This window comes from Crinia signifera, chromosome 1, assembly GCF_055691185.1.
Source record: "Crinia signifera chromosome 1, ASM5569118v1, whole genome shotgun sequence".
Lineage (NCBI taxonomy): Eukaryota > Metazoa > Chordata > Amphibia > Anura > Myobatrachidae > Crinia > Crinia signifera.
Window position 1 is genome coordinate 179,679,935 of NC_139217.1, and position 24,222 is coordinate 179,704,156.

Here is a 24,222-nt window from a genome sequence, read left to right on the forward strand (position 1 = left end):
GTGCTGAATCTCCTGTTATGTATCTCTGGCACACATCTCTGCGTATGTAGGGCCCTTTACAATCCATTGAGATTGTATAATTGTGTACAATGTCTTTCAGGTGTGTGGGGGCCTTTAGGGTTTTCTGTTTTGTAAATAAATGTGCAAGTTGGCATTAGATTGGTATTGTCTGAAGCCATTAAGTCTTGTAAGTTTTTTCATTGTTTCACAGAATCCCTTTTGCGTTTAGTAATATATGGTAAAATGTGACCACTTCCTACCTCCTTTGATGCCATCCAAATCAGGACAATGTCATCCCAATGCTCTAAATTATCATTATGGTAATTATGCCAAGATGCATCAAGATAGCACTTGAAATCACCTGATTTGGCTAAATAGTCTGCAAAGCAGCAAGAATGGTCAACCAAAGCCGCAGAAACAAATCTAGGGATAAGGAGGCGTAGTCAATATCAAAATAATGTGTATTGTAGCCTGTCTCACCTGCACCATTCAAACAAAATATATTTAAAAACAAAAAACAAAATGTAATTCTGGGCCAAGATTGGTCTATAATTCTTACAAATTTGCCCTATAAGAGGAACAAGATGGCAAAAGCATGCAGCCTATTCTTTAATGATGCAAATTACAGTGTGGCAGGACTCCATGCTATTTTGGCGCCATCCCCTACAGTTAAAGCTAATATTTGTGGCAATTTCCAGATGATTGAGTGCAGGAAATGGGAAGCATCAGGTGACTGGACAACTCTCTCGGGAGGCTGGGAGAGCTTCCCTAAATTCATGACTCTTTCTGGAGAGTCGACAAGTATGAGGTAGTCAAAAGGACAAATTGCAAACAAATCTGCATATGGATAAAAGCGTAAGACTTTTTTAATGCTAATACACGGTAAAAATAAATGTGTTTTACAGCAACATCCAAATCTACGGGAGCCCCAGAGTAATGGTGTTCAGACTCTTAAGGTGCCCATACACTAGTAAGATTTATCTTCAGATCTGGCTAGTTGGAACAAAAACATGGTTATGGATGAGTGAAAGTTTGTCAGTTTTCCAGCATTTCCAAGCAAATAGCCAACTATCATTTGCTGTCATCCATAACATGTTTTTGTTCCAACCAGACAGATCTGCAGATAAATCTGCTCGTGTATGGCCACCTTTAGAGTTAAATTTACTAAGATGAGATTTCTATTGTAGATGGGATGTTGCCCATAGCAACCAATTAGATTCTACTTTATTTAGCACCTTCTAGAGCAGGGCTGGGCAACACCGGCCTTCCAGATGTTAGTGAACTACACATCCCAGGATGCTTTGCATTAGTTTTGCTATGTGGCCATGCTGAAACTGATGCAAGGCATGCTGGGATGTGTAGTTCACTAACATCTGGAGGGCCGGTGTTGCCCAGCCCTGTTCTAGAGGATAATAGATACAATCTGATTGGTTGCTATGGGCAACATCCTATCTTCAATGGAACTCCCATCTAAATGTACCCCTAAAGGGAAGAACCATGTCAACAAAACTGGCTGGATATGAAACCATCCCAATTGAGTCCCATCAGTAGTTGTACACAGCAGAGACTGCACAACAAAGAAACAGAGACTGCTCTAGCTGCTTCTTGTTCCTATTGTCTATTGCTTTGGTCTCAATGAACACACCCTGTCTGATCCTGTGTGCAAAACAAATGAGAGCGGCATTCGTATTTATGTAACTGCTGCAATGTTTAGCCTTTGCCAATTTGCCCAAGGCTGAACCGAGGTTCTTTCAGCCAAGGAACCATTGCTTGCAAAGAAAAACTTTCCCAGTTTATTAATGTAGTCCATCAGCTTGCCAGGTCTTGTGACACATTGCGAAAAAAAACAACAACTTTAAAACAGATTCAATAGCAGGAGGATCTCAATTGCTCTTCCTGTGGGGATTACATGGGCATTTCCACTTGCTGCAGTATAAGCATTGTAAGGTCCTCTTGGCTTCAAGTACTGGACAACTTGCCAGCTGGAACACGCACACACTGGACTGCTGCTATCAAAACATAAACAATGCTGCCATGATCTAATACTGCTTTCACATTGCAGAAACGGGTATTGACCCTGTATTCTTAAATGGGACTTTAAAACGGGTCTGAACCTTAAGACCTTTCACATTGCAGGTGAAAACCGTTTTAAAAAATTATTTAATACCATTCACACATTCAACCCGTTTAACCCCCAAGGGACACGTTTCAAGCCATAGAAATAGAGCCATTCACACTGCCTAAAAAACGGTTTTGAAACATGTAGGGCTCTGCTTTTTAAACGTGTTGAAATACCAGTTAACTTTAACCGGTAAATCAACTCTGGCACTTTCACATTGCAGCCTTAAACATTTTAAAATGGAAAAAAAACGGCAATATACCGTTTTAAAAGTGCAGTGTGAAAGGGGTATAATAAAACTGATTTACAATCTGGTAAAAAATTATCATTCAGTACACTTGTTTTTGTTTTTTAGAATAGATAAAACAATACCACTCATGAAACTGAAAGCAAAATTGTAAAAATAACTAATAACATGTTTTACCAAAAGCATACACAAAGTTTTATTTATTATATACATTTTTCATGCAGAACTTAAATACCCATACGCACAAGGGTCATTATATAAAAACACATGACAATTGTATTTGATATAGTAATAAATACTGTATGGGTTTTTTAGGTGCTACAAACAAATACATAATTAAATGATGTACTATATGCATATAGAGGACAGGGCAGACAAATTGGTGATTGCATATGCATAGGTTCTAGCAGAGTGGAGTAGCTATTACTTTAATATGCATTATGGGGTGATTCAGACCTGCTCGTAGCAGGCCGAAATCAATCCTCAGGCCAATGGTGGTAGTCTGTGCATGCACGAATATGTGCATGTGCAAACATCCCTGAGCAAATGCCTTTAGAAGCTGCCCCAAATTCTGCCATCACTGGCCAGGCTAAAAGTCAGTTTAGACTATGTAATCACTCAATGGTGAGCGACAATCAAATTAATCTTCTCCTGTGTGGCCTCATGCGAGTGGATTGGTAAGCGTACATACACATCCTATCACATGCTAATGCAGGGATTTTCACAGCGGGGGCATAGTGCGGCATTTACCAGCTAGCTAGGCTGTGAATATATGCAGCCTAGCAATCAGGTCTGAATTAGGCCCTATGTTACATCAAGAATGATAGAAGATTAGAATGATAGTATAGATACATCAAGAATGATAGTAGGTTAGCATTTAGAATGGAAGCAATATTAATTTATCATTTATTCTACAGTAGTAGCAATATCAACTTATTGTTTTATGCAAGGGAGCGTAAATATTTATTTTATTACTAGTTAAATGTAACGGCTTCTCGTATGTACTTTCACTTTGAGCTGTGACCGTTTTTACTTTCACTTAAAGTTTAAGCTGTGACAGCTGTGACTCTCCACCACACCCCCAGTCCCTATCTGCTCCTACATCCAATCTCTTTCTATACAGCTCCCTCTCTCCAAATCCAGCAAGTTTGAAACAAATTAGTGTCCCTGCTAAAAATTGTTTTCACTCTCTGTTTCTTTTAGCACACATAGGTTCCTCTAGTGGTCAGTGGTGGCAATTCACTTCATAGAGCTGAGGAGAAGTTAGACTTTTTTTATATACAATGTAATTAATATAGACAGAGACAGAATTACCATTGGTGTAGTAGGTGCAGCGCACTTGGGCCCCTGAGGACTAAGGGGCCCACTGCTGCCCCTGTCACCCTTTTCTTGTCATCCACTGTTTTTCTCTGTAACACTCTGCCCCCCTGCCTCTCCCTGACACCCAGTTTTTCCCTGCCTCTCCTTGTCACTCTGTCTCTCCTTGTCACCCACTATTGTGTTGTATACTGTGGACTTGGGTTGGGGTGGAGGAGGGGGGCCCAAATTCTATTATTGCCACTGGGCCCACAACCCCCACAAGTTCTGCCACATATAACAATATACAATTTAATTACTACTGGTTGCAATGCTAGTAATCTTAGTTATTACTAGGGGCTGTACTCCGGGTCGGCACAATGAACCAGAGCGTTTGCCAGAGTGCTGTAGTTGGAAGGACACAGTCATCCTGACCCCTTGGGCTCAGCATTGGTCAGTCTGGCAACAAAGGAGAGTCTAGTGCCTGTTCTGTTGCAGAATTCAGAAAGGCGCATGCATTAAGAGAGGAGCACTGTCTCTCCCAGCAGCTAGGGCCGGACGTCCTTGTGGGACGATTTTGTGCAGCCCACATGCAGGAGGGATCCGACTTGTGGACAACCAGGCAGGAGGGAGCCGCTGCCCTGATTGTGTGTGCACGGCCACATGCTGCAGCAGCCGGGCAGGAGGGATCCAACTTGTGGGCGGCCGGGCAGGAGGGAGCCGCTGCCCTGACTGTGTGTCGTGTCACTCACAGCTAACTGCTTTATTAGTGCACTGTCCAGCGCTGATCGGGAGTCAGCCACGGTCTTATCACATACTCAGTCTCACTAGCATCAGATCCTCTTCTGACTGACACTAGGGCTGGCCACATCATCTTTGCTCTCAGTTACCCTGCCAGTGTGCACAGTGTGCCAGTGTGAGACAATAGTCACTGGCAGGCACATGATTAGCCTGCCAGATCCCCCCCTCCCCCCCAGCAGCAGACAGACTTGCTCAGGAGGCTGTGTAAGTGTGCAGTGCTGTTGCAGGCATGCCAGCAATGGAACAGCAACAGCAAACCAAGGTCAGTGATCCTATCACATTGTCTATCCTTGTTCCATTCCATTCCAGTGTCTCCCACCAATGCCGCCATTACTGACCTCTCCATGCCAGCCCAGTGTCTTCCCCCCTTCCCTCCTCAACCACCTCACTGCACCTATCCAGTCCAGTCACAATGCCCACCCTTCCTCACATTCAGCTCATTGTCCCCTTTCTTAGGCCAGGTGTCCCCTCTCCCACCCCTATCTAACTGCCCCTCCTTCCCTACTAGCCCATTGTCATCCACCACCTCACTGACCACCTATCTCATTGTCTCCATTTCCAGCCATTTCATTGTCTCTCCTCTCCCCTCCACTGACTTTATCTCACTATCAATCTGCCTGTCACCCTCTGCTTCTTCGCATCACCTTATCTCACTATCATCATGTATGCTATAGATTGGGAATTATCCGACCATAGGTAAGGGGCATTTTCGTGTGTGGCATAATATGTAAAGGGGCATTATAGGGGAGGGGGGCACCACAAACTATTTTGGCTGGGGGGGGGGGGGCAAATTGGCATAGCGGTGTGTTCCATTATGTGTAATGGACATAATGGTGTGTTCCATAATGGGTAATGGGCAAAACGGTGTGTTCCATAATGTGTAATGGGCATTACGTTGCCTCCTTTTTGTAATGCCATGCCTCCTTTCCATGAGACCACGCCCCTTTTTGCTGCACGGCTTCACCGCGCAAGGGTCCCACCTCCTTCAGGTGGGTCTGTGTGCTCAAAATCCCAGGGCAGATTTCTGGTCCCAGTCCGGCCCTGCAAGCAGAAGTTTGGGGACTATTCTGTTTGGTAAGGTGGGACCGTATACGGTCGGATCGGGCTTTTTTTTTTCATCTGCGCATGCGTATCTTTCGCAATGCGCATGTGCGATAACCTCACACCGCTCACAGACGGTCTCTCTGTGCGAAAAAACCTGTCCGCAAGAGCACGGTCATTGTGGGCGGCATGTGGGCGTTTTTAATGGGAGCGGCCGTAATAATGAGGAAAACTGGGCGTAAACATGGGCGTACATGGGGGTGTGCACACAAAATGCACGGTGCCACAACCGCCTCGTTCGGCGAACGTACCGTGCATTTTGGCCCAAAAACAGGCGGACACCAAAGATTGCTCCTGACCACCCCTAGAGGTACCGCATGAGAGCGGACGCCTGGGTCTGCTAATTAACGCTGATTACTAGTCAAGTTTACATGTGTCAACTTTTTCACTGTAACACAAATATACCAGTTTTTTATTATGAAAAATACACATAAACCACGCCTAAGAGCAACAATGATGTTTTTGGACTCAATTTCTACTTGCAATGGTGGAGCAATGTCCTAAGGCCATGGCCACTATTTTGCACACAATCTGTATTTTTTTTCCCAAGAACATACATTATGCACTTTCATATCTGCTATGAACTTTATGTAGCACACTCTGTATGTAAGATGCCACCAAGCATATTATTGCAATCACATATCTCTAACAAAGGATCCCAACATCTGCCTATCACTCTCTAAAGTCTTATTTTGAATAATATTAGAACATGTTTGCACACAAACCATTTTGTCATGCTTGGTCGACTGACACATCTTTAACACACCTGTACCAAGAACTATGGGGAGTCATCACTGTTTTTGGAGGACACATATGCATTCCTACACAAATGTCACTTTTCCCCCTTGTTTGCCTACCTCACCCACTCCATGAGGAACTCATTGTTCTAATTATGGACATAATTTAGTACATACACACAAACACCAACATGACTTTATTTAAAAGTTAATCCAATGTGGGGACACATAGATAGTGAGTTAGTGAGTTAAATGCCACATTAGAACATAATAAATATACATGTAATGAGGGTTAAAATGTTGTTTTATTACGGTGTTTATTAAGGTAGTCAATTTAGTTAATAGAAATCAATCATGAGCTTAATTGGGTCAAATTAAGTAATTGACACAATTAAGCTTGAAAGGGAATATTTGCATGCCCATATATTTGAAGGGTACGTCACGGTGCACGGACGTACGCTTCCTCTCACGATCGGTGACACACGCTGAGTTTCCCATTGAAAAAGGCAAGAGACCCGTTCATGCACTGTGGCGTACGCTCAGATATACGGAAGGTGTCGGTGGGAAAACGGACGAGATCCGTCCGTGCACTGTGGCGTACACTCAGATGTACGCCAGGTATCGGTGTCTAAGGGGGAGATCCGTCCGTGCACTGTGGCGTACGCTCAAGTGTACACCACACCCCATTGTCGTGTCTGTGACCGTCCATGTGCGGCTGTTCTGTGGGCGGACTTGCGCTCACCATGAGCGTACGGAAAACGCACGGTGTGACGGACCGTACGCACGTTTCACCGTACCAAACAGAATAACCCCCTATATTCCTTAACACATGTACACACACACAGGCACATTCTAGGGTTCATTTTTGTTTTGAGCCAATTAACCTACCAGTATATGTTTAAATTGTGAGAGGCAACCGGAGTACCTGGACGAAACTCACGCAAGCACAGGAAGAATGCGCAGAGAGACCCCCCGGGTTTGCAGACCTGAAAGTCCATCAACAGTGGTGCTTTGCAAAGGACAGCTCTTATCGGAACAGTTGTCCTTTATGTTAAACAGTTCAAGCAGCATAAACCAGTTTGCTTTACATTGGTGAAGTGCTGTTAAATACTTTTTAGTTTTTGAATTAATTTAAATTGATGAGTGGAAAACTGCACTATAAATGACATGCACTTTGATCAAACTGCAGGTTATAAAACTCCTGGTACTTGTTTCCTAGCCATGGCCACAATCGGGGGCATCGGGTGTAATTTTTAGTGGTCTGCGACGCGACGCGTCGTATGCGGCTAAAAAAGGCTTAAATGGTCCAGTCGCGATGTCACCGATTTCCCATAGGAAACAATGTTAAATGCCTCAATTTACCCGCGATGCCCCCGATTTCCCATAGGAAACAATGTTAAATGCCTCAATTTCACCAAATCATCATAGGGAACAATGGTAAATGGGCCAGAAACCCCCCAAAACACCCCTGAACAGTGAAACCCCCCAAAACACCTCTGAACAAAAGTAGTTTACGCCACCCCACGATCAACGCGAACCTGAAGCGTGGCGAGCGCAGCGAGCCCGCGAGGGGCGGCGGTACGCGTCCTCCGACCTTTTCATACCCCCACTATCCACGTCGGCGTGGAGTTGAGAATAGAATAGTGTGGCGAGCGCAGCGAGCCACCGAGCCCGAAGCGTGGCGAGCGGACACGGATACCTTCACAGGTAAACGCGTCCCTTCGCGGGCTTCACAGGTATCCGCTGCGCTCGCCACGCTTCGGGCTCGGTGGCTCGCTGCGCTCGCCAAACTATTCTATTCTCAACTCCACGCCGACGTGGATAGTGGGGGTATGAAAAGGTCGGAGGACGCGTACCGCCGCCACTCGTGGGCTCGCTGCGCTCGCCACGCTTCGGGTTCGCGTTGATCGTGGGGTGGCATAAACTACTTTTGGGGGGACATTTCACTGTTCAGGGGTGTTTTGGGGGGTTTCTGGCCCATTTACCATTGTTCCCTATGATGATTTGGGTAAATTGAGCCATTTAACATTGCTTCCTATGGGAAATCGGGGGCATCGCGGGTAAATTGATGCATTTAACATTGTTCCCTATGGGAAATCGCGGGCATCGCGTCGGTACCATCGCACCCGATTTTTTAGTGCATGCGATGGCCGCGATGCCCCCGATTTTTACTCACGATGCCCACGATCATGATCGTTGTGGCCGTGCTAGGAAACAAGTACCAAACTCCTATATACTCTCTTTCATCCTCTGCACTGTTTAATCCAACAATTTGTGTTATAGAAAATGTATACATGGGATATTGTCAACAATCAGGTTAGCTCGTACAAAGTAACAGCAAACAGAACCTTGGCTACTTTGCAGAAAGTTCGGTAACATCACCTGACTTCAGTGGATCTAAAGCGGCATTATGGTTAGTCAGTCAGCACCTGCTGTAAAAATGTAATGCAGTCTTGATTTGTTTCAAGTGCTGCCAAGGGATCAAGACTTAATTAGGAGGGATGTATCAGATACACTGATTAGTTCACTCCAGGTTCCCCTTAGGGCTGTGGATTTGTCTCTATTTGCAATTCACAACCCTGGCCTGCCTGCTTCCAGTAATTGTCTTTTTGTTATCTAGCAAACACTTACCAGCTCAGTGTAGTTCCTGAACACCGCCACAAGCAAACAACACATGTGTCTGGGAAAATCCCAAATACATTCTGTATATTAACATGCTATGTGTTTTTTGCTGCCAATATCTTTTTATATATATATAAAAAAAAAAAAAAGTTTATTTGGTTGTTGCAATTCTAGGACATTTTGAACAGTGTTAACTGAATTCACACTGTATCCTTCTTGTGATCAAAGACAGATACAAACATCACAGTCAAGGTCAAAGGAGTGTAAAACGTGTCTCACTTTCCACTGTGTCAATGCCATTCCCTTACAGGGCTTTACGATCAAGTTCATGTGAATAACAACAGCTGCTTATTGCAAGGGCCATGAATGATCGGTCACATGAGCTAGCTCCATAATTAGTGCTTATTTGTTGTGGCCCAGTAGGTGGTGTAAGAGGAATTCAAAACAGTGATTCATGACCACATGCAAAAGTGCAAAAGTGTTTTATATAAACTTAAGCAAAATAACCAATAGAAAAACTGAAAAATTATGTTAATATAGGACACATACTTTAGCTTTTTCAAATTACGTATAAAAAGAAAAACGTAAGCGCACAGTAAGCATAGTACAAGACTGGTGTAGGCATTTTGTTTAATAACTTCCACGGGTAGCATATTTTTTCCTTCACAAGGTACCAGGTAAGCCTGCCATCTTGGGTGCAATGAACTCTAATTTAGTGGTAGAGTCTTCTCAGTATGGGCGAAATGTACTAAACTGAAAATGCATTAAAAACCCTGTTATCGGGTTTTTACATCATTTTCAGATGCACTAAAGCACCACCTCTGGGACTTCGCTGTGGGGCGTTAAAGCAGCTCTTCACGACCCCCGCTGCCCCGCACCGACCTCCACCACCCCGCATTGCCCGTGCGCCCCTCACCTGATGTCCAAACAGCCTCCTGCTGTACTACCCGGACCAGTCACCTCTTCCCTAGCACCAGTACTAGTTGGTATTATTTATGTATTTAGTTTTTGCAATCAATACGTAAAGAGCTCCCAATTACATCCGCTTGTGAGCTGATGTTTGGAAATATGCATATTTGTGATAATTAGGGGAAAATTTACTAAGATGGGAATTCTAGTTTACATGGTATGGTGCTATGGGCAACCAATCAGAATCTACTTCTTATTTATTTACCACCTTTTGGAAGACGTTACATAGCATCTGATTGGTTGTCTATAGCAACATCTCATGTGAAATAGAACTCCCTTCTTTGTAAATTTCCTCCTTACAGCTCTTCCTTTTTGGATAGCTTCTCACCTTTTGGTATACAGTATTTACTAAAACTTCAAAAAAAAAAAAAAAAAGCAGTTACTGTCTATAATGTCTCTATAGCATCCTAAAAAAATGATAGAACCTGATTGGTTGTTATCGGCGACATCATCTCTCTTCATTTTTAGAAGCAATCTATCTTTCTCATTATAACATTTATCTAAAGCTTCTTAAATGTTCTGATTGTCTTTTGACTCTACCATGTTTATATGTTATCTGTGTAGGTTTGGTTTTTAGCTTATTACTGTAGTTGTATTACACAATTCATGTTTACTGTTTATTAACATTCATTAACAATCATTATTAAATATTTGAGGTTCAAATCCTGGATTTTTACCTTTTTTAGTCCCATTGCAAGAACCGTAGTAAGTAATTACTTTTTGCCAAATGAAAGCCTGTAGATTATATAGGGGTTTGTAGGAAAATGTGTGTATGTTATGTTAGTTGAATTGTCTATTTTTACCTTCTTTTTTGGTATACTAATAACCTTTTCCACTGCCTCAACAATCCTGGGTTTTGTAAGTGAATACCCATCAACCAGTTATTTACTGTAGGTCAGTAGAAAAGCAAATGACCCAGGACAAATCCCCAGGTCCACAACCCTGTTCACAACCAGGTGCGGGGCTTATGGGGCATACACATGGGGCAATTTCAAGGCATTTTCAGAGCGATCTCACTATATCGCTTTGAAAATGGCGCTACATCGCTCCATGTGTAGGGGCCATAGCGATAGCGATGCACGGCCCCGCGCTGCAATTGCCCAGATTTTTCACTAGCAAAAAACCTGGGTCGATGTGCTCCCCCGTTATTTTTGGTAGTGGAAAAGGCACACAACTGTAGCACTTTAAGGGCTTATGCAAGTCATATAGAATATTGATAAGGCAGCTATAAAAATATAATCTGTATGTAGCTATTGTAAACATGTTTCTTATGGTGGTGTTTAATGTAGAGATTAAGATTAAGGCCAAAAACTAGAAATTAACAGAAATATATTGGACCATATTGAAAGTTAACCTTATATAAGTAATACATTAATCAATATGTTTATACAGGTTGAGTATCCCGTATCCGAGTATCCGTTATCCGAATTATTCCGAAAACCATACTTTTCAGAAAGTGAAAAAAAAATTTTTTTTGATAAAAACTCACTGGGGACATCTGTAACAGCACTACTGAGGACATGACATGTAACTGGCACTATATATGTGCAAGACAATGATTGCTTGGCATTCAAATTCAATATCTGAGATAGTACACAAATTTTGTTTCATGTTTTGAAACCTTGTTTTTTTAACAAATAAAATATCTTTGTGTGTATTTTATGTGGTAATAAAATATATTTGTGTTTATTTTATGTGTTTATACAGCATAAATGCAAGATACTTCAAAATACATCATTGAAATATTAAAATTTTCCGAAATACGGAATAATCCGTTATCCAAAAATCTCCTGGTCCCGAGCATTTGGGATACGGGATACTCAACCTGTACATTAAATATACATTCCACAAAAATTCTCCACTCTCAGTAATTGCCTATGACATACATTGGTCATTACTACTTGAAATGGTGGTTGGGTGGCCTGATGGAGGATACTGCATTAATCCTGTTGCTCATGTAAATAATTCCTGCCACATCCAAACAACACTACCATGCTGCACAAGTTAGTTTAGTCAGACAGTGGTTTATTTATTAAGATGGAGGTTCTATTGAATATGAGATATTACTATGGGCAACCAATAAGATAATATCTGTTATCTTCTAGAAACTTCTAAATAAATAAGAAGTAGATTCTGATTGGTTGCCCATAGCAACATCCCATCGTCAATAGTACTCCCATTTTAGTAAATAAACCCCATAGGAACCAATACTCTCCAATCTCTGCTAGCTTATAAGAAAAGGCTAGTAATATCATGATATTTATGCCACGGTAAAGGCCTTAAGCCCCGTACACATGGTGAGATCTGCCCTGCATGTATGGACAGCATACACACTGAGTGGCTTTCCCCCTGCCCGATGCCAACGGAGGGGGGAGGATGGCGTTACATAGCGCAGCGATATGCAAAGCCGTCCTGAAAGCTGCTCATCTGCTGGTATAACCAGCAGATGAACGGCTTTCCCGGCGATGTTGCTGGAGCGCGCAGCAGTGCTCACCGCTCATCGCCGGGCCATACACACTGGGCGGCTTTGAGCTGAAAGCTGCTCAAACCTGCTGTTTTGAGAGACTTTCAGCTCAAAGTTGCCCAGTGTGTATGGGCTTTAAGTCTATGATCTAGTCAAAATTGCCTTGCCTGCACAGCCTATTTATGCTAAGCAATGTATGCTAGCCAATTTTGACTAAGCAGGAAAGAAACTGGGATATTTTGGCTAACCTTCTAGGACAGTGGTTCCCAACCTGGGGTACTAGTACCCCTGGGGGTACTCTGCAGACCAGTTGGGGGTACTTGAAAATAATATTGGTAATGGCGGAAGATGAAAAAAAGTATTTTGATGTCAGAAGAAGACCCACTGCTATGGAGAAGAACCATGTTGTGTCACTTATGGTTCTGTCTTCAGCGTCATCAGTATCTCATTGTGCTTTTGCCTGACCAGCAATCCACTGGGAGCTACCCACGCTGCCCTCAGACATCAGCGATCATCTACCCTGCACTGACACAGGTGGAAGAAGCAGCGGCATTAATCCTACAGGTGTAAGTGGGAACCCTGGAGACAGTACACAGCCTGCAGCCAGACACTGAAGGGCATGATTCCTGTCTGCTGCTCCTTAATATAAGGACATGCATAAGGATACGCATAGCGCTCACTTCCACTCCACTCATAAGTACTGTCTATATTTTAAATTGAGAGGAGGGGGTACTTATCAATGAAAATCCTAATGAAGGGGTACGGGAGAGAAAAAAGGTTGGGAACCACTGTTCTAGGAGATTTGGACTATCTAGTCAAAATCTCCTACCAAAATCTCACCGTGTGTACACTCCTTTAGAGCAGATGTGTTAGATTTCCCTGGCGACTGAGAAAGGGGCTTCTTGGACCGTGCAACACACAACATGGGTCACCCCACCCAATTACTATATTTGAGAAGGTAGTATATTAAGTCAAATGCATTTCAAAAAGTGAAAAACGACATGAAAAATACATACTATTATGTTGATGGCATAGCTTCCCTCAGAGGGTTTATTTATTGTAAAGTCATGGACGTCTTTTAATTGTTTTATAGCACATCTGTCTGTGTTCATATAATTTGTTTTTCTTTTGATATTCATTCAACTTTAATCCTTGAAAATACTTATCAAGTTATAGTTTCTTTAAAGTTGTCTTTGATGTTTGTTGGTTTCCATCTTTTTGTGGGGAAACTAGATAATACCTTCAAAATGAGATGTTTAGCTTTGAGGGTGGATTATTTATAATTACATAATACAGGACTTTATTAGTTAGATACCTAGTTTATAAGTCACATTTGATTATACTGAGTTTAGTGTCTATAGTAAATGGATTTCAACCACACGTCTGTGAAAAAACAGTAGTTGCAAGACAAAGTATTTTTTCGCACTGTAAAAAGGTTTAAGTAAGCCATAGGTATTATTAAATTCAGCCGCATATACTGTGATTTTATGTTTTCAGTTAAAAAAACACATTTCAGTGACTAGGTAAACTTAAAGAGAAATTTGCAAAACACCACCTACGTGTAACAGATACATACATTACATGGCACCTTATAAATCTGAAACCCAATGCATGTATAAGATATGCTGAGACACAGTGGGGGTTAATCAATTGTTTTTGCCCCTCCCCACACAAATGTGCACCCACTGGACACTATTGAATTAATTCTGCCGGGGGTGCTCTATTATCATTTCAGCAAGCAAAAGTCCCCCGTTTCAGCGCTCAAATTAGACTTTTTGGTTACAATATGACAGAATGATCAATTAACTTTTGTCCCACAATCTCCCATCACTTTACATGGCAAATAAATACTGCCCAGGGTGTATATCCTCAGAACTTCTCCACCATTTTCACTGATTGACTGCTTGATGCATCAATTCTTATAGTCTAATATTTTAAAACTCACCAGCCTGGAGTAGGTAATCTAAAATCAAATATTTATATTTAATAAGCCCAGTATTTGAGGTATTATTATAATTCAGGGGCCTGTGCATAACACTTTGACAAAAGACTTCCAGCAAAGCAACTGAGGTTTTAGTGGGAAGGAGAGCTGAGAGAAATGAAATAATCAAGGTTCAGAGATCAGTACTTCCAATGTCACTAATGTGTCTGTATTTGCAGGAAGGGTCTGACCCTGAGGAGCTTGTGATTTGGGTAAAGGCCTCCACACTCTAGTCCGACTTTTCCTAAGGACAAGTCAGATCTATTTACCAAAAATTCTGCTACCGCTGTTTTCCAGAACCCACCACTGCCTGCCCCGCCACTGCCCAGCTCCCACCGCTGCAACCCGGGTTCTGCCCAGCCCAGCACCGCAGTCCAGCATCAGAGTCTTCATACATAGTAGTGCACTAATGCTGCCACAGATGCCGCTGCAACTGAAATGCCAGAGATTTAAATCCTGTGTATAGAATACATGCCCCAGAACAATGTTGATGTGCATGGATATTTCCCATCTACCTCAATCAAAATGACTACTCCCTTTCAATCACTGGCACTGTTAGCATGCACATGGAGCCGTTCTCCTCCTTGCTGCTAGCCCTCCAGAGGCTCATATCTGGTGGCTGGCACGTCGGCGAACATGGATGCTTGAGCGCCTAACGTGCTAAAGCGTCCATTGCCAGGAGTTGTGCGCGCAAGTGTTGGAGACACACATGTGCCAGAGTCGCCGGCGGGCCATGGTGAGTGGTGTGGCGGTGACGGAAATGGTGAGATCAGCTCCATCTGTAATTGCAACTCAATCACTGATGTGTGCATTGTGCATGTGCAGTTTACCGATAATTGCTTAAATGTGATTTACGCTAGGATTTGCGCTAATGGACAAGAGCAGCTTGATAATAAAACGTTTAAATGGAGATGGAGTTATGCAAGCACAACTACAGTCAAGTGCTACGGTTGGATAAGTGGGGTGGAGGGGAAGACTAAGATTAGAAGAAACGATAGAGATAGAACAGATATGAAACCAAAAACAAAAGAAAAAAAGGAAAATAAATACAATTTTATACATACATATATATATATATATATATATATATATATATATAATAAAACGTTTAAATGGAGATGGAGTTATGCAAGCACAACTACAGTCAAGTGCTACGGTTGGATAAGTGGGGTGGAGGGGAAGACTAAGATTAGAAGAAACGATAGAGATAGAACAGATATGAAACCAAAAACAAAAGAAAAAAAGGAAAATAAATACAATTTTATACATATATATATATATATATATATATATATATATATATATATATATATATATATATATATATATATATATAGAACAGTGCTGGTGAATCGGCACTCTGCTTTCAATGTCAAAGGGACCCGGGTGCCATCAATAGGATTGGAAACAGTGTGTAGAAGGTAGCGTCACTCCGGGACTTGTTCAAAAGAATTTAATGGTGCATCAATGAAAAATACATGTGCGGCAATCTGCCAACGTTTCAATGTCACCTAGGACATTTTCCTCAAGGCTGCTGGCACATGCAATAAGAAAGACAAACAACCGCTAAGTAGCGGCAAAAGAGTTTAAATACTTACACTCCTGCAGAACGCTGACCGGCAGCGAGGTGTGGAACTGGCTCCCACTTCCGCATTGGGTCAGTACGGCCGTCCACTGACGTCATCACTTCGTGCCGGGGATTCCCTGCGGCAGGACGGGTCGCTATGGGAACACCCCGCTACACTAGGAGACCGTCTCCCGCTGCCAATCAGCGTTCAGAAAACGGATCTATGGAGACAAATGCACAGATAGTATTTGAATAGAAAAACGATTGCTCATAACAATGCATAATTCCGAAACTTATTGACACAATAGCATGCTAGGATATATCCATAGGAAAAAAACATATATATGTAAATTGCCTGCTTGATAAAAGATGACAGACATATGCATACATGAAACTAATGGAAGGAAGTGGATATGCAGATGATCACAGAAAAATGGACCAGTTCATACGTTCATTCAGACCTCCCGCTGAAACCGTTTGGAGCCGGTAGATCCATTTGCTTTCTAACTTAAGCAATTTCCCTGCTCTATCACCTCCTCTCTGGAGTGCTGGGATGTGGTCTATAAGGATAAATTTAAGATCCAAGATTGTATGTCCGAGATTCCTAAAGTGTCGGGCCAGTGGTTGATCTGCTTTGCCAGATGTCAGGGCTGCCTTAATTGCAGATCGATGCAAGGCCATCCTGTCTCTAATAGTTCTTATGGTCTTGCCCACGTAATGTAACTTGCATGGGCAGTAGGCCAAATATATGACATGTGTTGTTGTGCATGTCAATATATGCCTGATTTTATACGTGATGTCCAGTGTTGGATGGTGGAATACGTTGCATATTTTTGCAAATCGTACACTGGATGCAACGATAGCACCCTGGGTTCCTCGATAGGAAAGTCGTGGCTACAGGCTGTGAGCTGAAGTTGGTGATGTCCGTGTGTACTACATGATCACGGATGCTGCGACCTCTAGTGTAGCAAGACATAGGTTTAACTGCGTGGAAGCAAGGTAATTTACTGTCAGTTTTCACAATAGGCCACAAAGCACCAGTCGCTCTTTGTACCACCCTCCTCGATGTGTTAAACTCCTGCTTCCATGGTATGATGTTTGCCGGATCTTTTTTCTTTCGTACTAGCAGGTTTTCTCTTGGTATCTTCATAACCTCATCTCTTGAACGCTTCAATTCTTTAAGATTGTATCCTCTAGTGCAAAACTTATCAACAATAATTTGAGTACTCTGTGCCGCCCCTTCAGCTGTACTTGATATACGCTTCGCTCTTATCAGCTGCGACTTGGGTAGATCCCGTTTAAGCGGTTTGGGATGGTGACTTCCAAATAATAACAGTATTACGATCGGTTGGCTTGGAGTACATTCCGGTCTGTAATATTCCATCTACAATTGTAACTTGAACGTCTAGATAATGGATGGAAGTTGGATGGATCTCATATGTGTATTTGATAGGACCGCCTCGAGCATTGGTCTTCTGCATGTGTGTCTCCAATATATGTTGTTCACCGGACCACAAGATGAATACATCTGTGTATTTGTATGCTGGAAATTGTGCAATATGATTTGAATGTAATAAATACATAACTACATACATTATACGTGCATATACTTTCTTAATAATATTTTTAATTGTTGAAATTAGGTTAGTGCAATTTTTAGCTGAATTATTACTAGCATTTGAAATACAGACTACTGTATGAACCAATATTGATGACATATTATCAGACTTCATTGGGTTTAAAATAACATCCCGCGAGAGCGGCATTGATTCAGCACAGCTTCTGCCTAGGGGAGTGGCCTAGCGTCATCTTTGCTGAAGGAGTGATCACTGCTTCGTGTGCCGATGAGGTATACAGTGATATATGCTGTCATTCACTGCAGTTGTGCTAACCGCTTTTAAGGGTACGTGACCCATTGCTTTGGAAATTTCTTCTGAATAAAAGATGTTGTACTGTTGATAAAGCACAATGGAGCGCCCCTGTTTCTTCTTTTAGAAATATATATTATATATATATATATATATATATATATATATATATTATAATAATAATAATAAAATAGACCAAAGTTATGTTTACATTCCTTATTTGAGACATTGGGAGTGCACCAAATTGTTTGTGGGAGACTTGCCCTAGCTTACCCTGCAAGTGTGTTTGTAAAACTGAAGTCCGTGGCTTGTATTTTCAGCGGCGGGACTTTGCGGCTTTTTGCTGTGACATCACCCGCCGGCTCGTGGTTTAGTTAGCAGCAGTAAGCGGCTGGGATAGTGGCTGGAATTGCTTGTCTATCCTTCTGGAGGGCTCCTTATCGACCAACGCGTTTCACACCATGTAGGTGCTTTTTCAAGGATCCTTTAGTATTTTGGAGATTGATTGACATTGCATTTATTTAATTATTTTATATGTGTTTGTTAATTATAAGTAAGTTTAATTTATATAGCGCACTTTCTCAAACAAGACTCAAGGCGCTTTACAGACATTAAAAAACAATACACATAATACAGAGGATGTTGGTGGAACAGTAACAGACAAGTCACAGACAAAATAAACCCTTGAGCACACAGCAAGCATAATGCAGGATTGCTGCAGCTTTTTGGATAATAACTTCCATGGGTTGTGTACTCCACCCTGACAAGGTACCAGGTGCGGCAGCCATTTTAGGCCCTCTGTGTAGGATTACCCTGGGTGGAATAGATAACCCCTAAAAGAAATGACCCAAAATGGGTTATTTCAATGTATACTCAGGTCCATGTATTTTTCATCCCATCCACAAGTGCACCAGATGAGGCAGCCATGGTGGGCGCACTACGAAGGTTACACTGTAGGAGGCTAGCCATACAAGGACCCAATGCATATATTGCAAAGCAAATACTTGTGTAGTAGTATGATAAACTAACAGAAACATCCATGTGACCCACATCCTGCCCGCAGAGATACCATCTGAGGCAACCAACTTGGTGCACTGCATAGGTCAGAGCTAGCAGGGTATGCAATCTGTGGAGGTACATATTACAGGAAAAGCACATGGTGGGGTAGATGAATGCTGCAGGAGGGGGGGGGGGTAGACATGAACACACCTTTGCAAGGGAGTGACACCTTTACAAGGGACTGATGGGGGAAGTATTGCTACATAGGCTGGCCCTGGTGCTTCCCCTCACAGCTCCATGCTCACCATGAGGGGTAGGGCTGGGAGTAGTCCTGGTGTTCTCAGCCATAGGGGTGGTGGGTCTGGTCCAGGTGTTCTCAAGGTGAGTTGAGGCCACATGATGTTCCTGAGTTTTGTGGTTTTAATGCAGTCCTTCAGAAGTAATGTTGGTGTGTTGTTTACCTTCTGGTTTCCTTCGGTTTAATGCCAGTATAACACTGCTAATAATTTAAAGCTGACCCTTTATAACTAGACCCTTCATATACTAGATCCCTAGCATCCTGAAGGACTGGCATCCCAAGCTAATTGTCTTTTAGACTGTATGTAGTATTTTTAACTTTGAATATTTGGGCTGTACTGGTTTTACAGAAATACTGTACTGGCTGTAGAAAAAAAATTCCCCAGTTCTTTTACATACCATACCAATCATTCTCTTGTCTGTTCTGGGTACTGTCCTCTCCTCTCTGTTGTGGTGTGGTACAGCTGAAATGTGGTCCGGATGATAAGCTGACCAAGAACCAGGTGCTTCCAAGTTGTACGCATTAACTCTACTACATCCTCCCCACCTGGGATACCACATCAATGTGAAATAATGAAATATTGCACATTGGAGGTATGATGCTGTATCATTACTATCATCCCATTCCCTTTCAAGACATGAATGGAAAATACACATAAGAACTTGCTGGTGACACTGTATGGGTGTGTAACTATCTGATATTCACTACGATGAGAGATTGTGGATCACCTGCTATGTAATGTGTGTGCCCAGCTTTACGCATTGTTGGTTGCTCGCTGTAATATAATCTATGGTGCCTGAAGGAATTTATGCTACCCTGCTTGTGTGTTTGGTACAACTACTTTACTGAACAAGATGCTTTGAAAGAACCAGTTTTGGTCAGTTTTTTTTGTTTGTTTCTTTCGTGTTCGTTGTACAAAACACATTAAGCACTATTTTAAAATATATATTTTTAAAATATATTCTAACAAGAAATTGGCACATGAGAAAACAATAGCTACAGAAAAAGGCAAGTTAATGTACTGTATATAAAATATATTTTCAACATCCAGAAAAACCAACTAACTACAATTGTTTCCCAGTACAGAAACTTGAATGCATTCCATGACATTTAATTGTCTGGTAGGGGTGGTGTGGTCTCCCAGTTGGTTAAGACTTGATAGTAATTTAGACTACTCTACACAATACATGACTTTGTAATTACCCATCATATAACATTTACCAAAAATCTAGTGTGTAATCATCAATCAATAAATGCCATTAGTCGCATACTGTAGCTCTAGTGTATGTGGTGATAATATGGAGCTGGTGGCTTTACTGTATGGCTGAGAGCTGTTGGTGTCTTTCCCACACTTCCTTTAGCCTGTCTTTTTATTAACTCCTTTATAACCCATGACTAATGCAGCTTTCAGCTGTGCTCTGATGTGAAGTGACACACCTCAAATGTGGCAGCTTAAGGCTATGGCAAGAGTGTTATTATACAAGGGTGACGACAATCACATAATTCAGTGTTTAGGTCAAACACAACTGCACCTTTCCTGCCAAGTATGCCAAGTATATCTTACCGGGCAACGTTCATTTTGCTGTCATCCAGCCATTGCTATACATTCTATTGGGCATTACCTGTTAAACTAAACTAGTTTTTGTAACGGTTTAGAGATATTTTATGAAGAAAATATTGTGTAATACATTATATTATTAATTGTTTGCTGTAATTTTAAGGATAAATATATAGATAAAATCAGTCAAAAGGTCGACATGAGTTTTTCACGTTTTGTTTGGTCCTCAAAGTGTACCCTGTCCCCACCCATGACTCGGTGGGCACGCCATGCTTCTATTCTCCCTCCATGCTCTAGAGCAGGGACCGGCAACTGGCGGACCGCGGTCCATCTCCGGACCGCAGAGGATAGAAAAGTGGACCGTCTAAACTCCTGAAACTAGCAGTGCGGTGCTGCTAGTTTCAGGAGTTCAGATGGTCCACTTTTCTATCTGCCTGCAGCGGTCCCAGGGATGCATTGCGGCTGGTGCGCGGGTGATGTCACCGCGCACCCGCACGCAGATAGTGAGGAGATACAATCGGCGCCATGTGTAGAGGCTGCCACAGCTCCACAATGCGATGGCAGGAAGGCCCAGCGGGAGCTGTGACAGCATGTGGACCTGTCGGAAGCAGCTGTGGCAGCAGGGAACAGCAGGGTTCATGACAGCCAACTCCCAGTAAGATTTAATATAGGATGGGAGTATTGGTTTTGTTTTAATGGATGCTATGTAGTGGGAGGGGAATGGGGAGGGGGGGGGGTCTCTCAGGTGAATGGGATGGAGTTTTGTGCCCCCTTAATAAATAAATATACGAATACACACACACATATATATATATATATATATATATTCTCATATAATTGTTTATTAAGGGGTACAAAACTCCATATATATATATGTAGGTGTGTGAGTGATGAAAATTAAGGTGCCCCGGGTGCCTTCCAGCTTATGTGCAGGTAGGAAGAAATTGGCGTCACTCCAGGGGACTTTCAATAGCGTATTTCTATGTGAATATGATAATCAATACATGCACATCGACTGTGTCGACGTTTCAATGTCAGCAAGACATTTTTCTCAAGACTCGATGCCCATGTCTTGCTGACATTGAAACGTCGACACAGTCGATGTGCATGTATTGATTATCATATTCACATAAAAATACGCTATTGAAAGTTCCCTGGAGTGACGCCAATTTCTTCCTACATATACATATATATATATATATATATATATATATATATATATATATAATTTTTTTTTGTTCTGGACCTCGACCAAAATATTTAAAAATATACGGACTCCGGTAAAAATTACTTGCCTACCCCTGCTCTAGAGGATGGTAGGGAATGAAATGCCGCCTGTCAGCACATGTTGGCTCACATAAACCCTATGAAAAACTCATGTCAACCTTTTGCCTGTCGACCTTGCCATTGACGACCTAATGCTTGTGTCGACCTGCCAACTCTGTTGACCTTAACCATGTCCACCTATTTTGTGTGTCAATCTAATGAACGTATACCATATATTATAATGTTTATGGGACGAATATAACAACATTTTACCTTCTATTTGAGAATGCAGAATCTAGTCTATGGACCGCATGGGGAATAAAGCTGTGTACACATGTATAGATAAAGTTGATCTGAATAATTAATTGGCAGAGAAGAGGGGCTGCCGCGATGCCGCCCTCCCCTCCAGTGCCAGCGCTGCTGGCCTGGTCCCCGCAGGTTGTCGCCACCTCCACCACCTGCTTGTGCTGAATCCAGATTGCCATCGCGGGACCGGCGCATGCACAGTAGCCTCTTTGGTACTGCACATGTGATTGCCCCAGCCTCTATGGGGCTGCTTCGGGAGCACACCCATAGAAGGGTATACAGTCCGGGTCCGAAGCATGCGGCGTCAGCGGTACTACACATGTGCAGAACCCGTTTTTTAGGGGCTGCCCTGCAGTTGCGCATAAAGAGGCATCCCGGAGGCAGGGAACACCTCCCAATGGGAGATCTGTGCATGATTCTGTCAAAAAAATGTGTGTTCTGAAACCAGCCCATGGCTCTTGGACCAGTCCTGTTTCCAAAAATTTTGGGGACAAAAAACCTGTGACATCACAGGATCCCCGTGTCTGCTCTAGAACAGCCTGCTCACTCCGCGGCTGTCACTGCTGAGTGAGCAGTGGGAGAGGGAGGACAGTGCTGGACCAGGTAAGTATGTGAGAATTAATTTAAAGTGTAAAAGGGGTGTTTAATAGACGTATACATTTCTGGGTGCGTGCCTCCTTATTTACACATTCTTTTTACAGGTGAACTACGAGACCCAGCATGCACATTAATGCCCCCCATGCTGTGTCTTGTAGTTCTCCTGTAGTTCAATGTGTTTTATCTATTTTTTTTACACACTTCAGACTGGCGTCCACTGCCCTGTGATGACAGTGACAGTGCCAGGCTTTAGCCCTGGACAGGGACCCCCCTATAAAGAGTGTCCCCCGGCTATAACATGCCACTGATGGCTGTTGGATGTTGGAGCCCGATGCTGGTTCCAAAATATGGGGGACCCCTGTTTTTTTGTCCCCTGTATTTTTGAAACAAGGACCGGTCCATGAGGCCGGAGCTGGTTTCAGAAATACTGGGGGACCCCTATGCTTTTTTCCCCATATTTTTGGAACCAGGACAGGCTCATTGATTCCCAGCTTGTTAGGCTCAGGAGGGGGGACCCCATGCAGTTTTTTTTTTATTATGACCAAAAATCGTCTGTGATCAAAAATCACCAGAAATGGCATGTGAATTCCATTTCTACCCTGAAACTGCATTGAATAACTTTTGTGATTTTGGACGACCAATTGTTCAAAATGTTCCGATGTGCGTATGCACCAATCGTTAATGTTGGGCTATGATCTTTCCTGCATGCAGGAAGATCATAGACCAGTCTTTTGTGAAGTGTATCAAATCGTTCCGTGTGTACGCACGATGAATGATTTGATACACTCATGAACAATGTTGGAACGCTTCTGGCGTTCCATGTGTAGGCACCTTAAGATAGTTATGTGTGTGTGTGTGTGTGTGTGTGCGTGCGCAGATGGGCAGCCGAATGGAAAAAGACAACTGTTTATCATTATCATTGTCCTTTTAAACAATGAAATCTTTGTGTTTATATTGCCCTTAATCAGCAGTCACTACATTCAGTCTACATCAGCACATATTAGCTTTCCAGTCCACAGCCGATATGTCCAACTGAGACTATAAACTATCACATACTGCTATCTTATTATGCAACCCCATATGTCCAGTAATTCCAAATGTGTATTTTAGCTTGTTGCCCCTGTTGTCCTCTAATTGCCTATATTAAGCTTACTATATGTTTCCTAATGTCATATAAAATCACATCAGATAGTCTTGTCAATTTGTCGTACATTGACAAATGTTGATCAGTTCAATGTGCCAAATGCCTTTTACTTTCCAAATGATTGGACAATTCTTGGGTCCAATCAACACGTGCTCTACGTGTCTATTTACTCCAGATTCTAATAACCCTACATGCCTGGCACACACATACACCTCATTGGATAATTATTAATATCCAATATTGTCACTCTCTTCCCATATTAGGACACACTGTATAGTTATA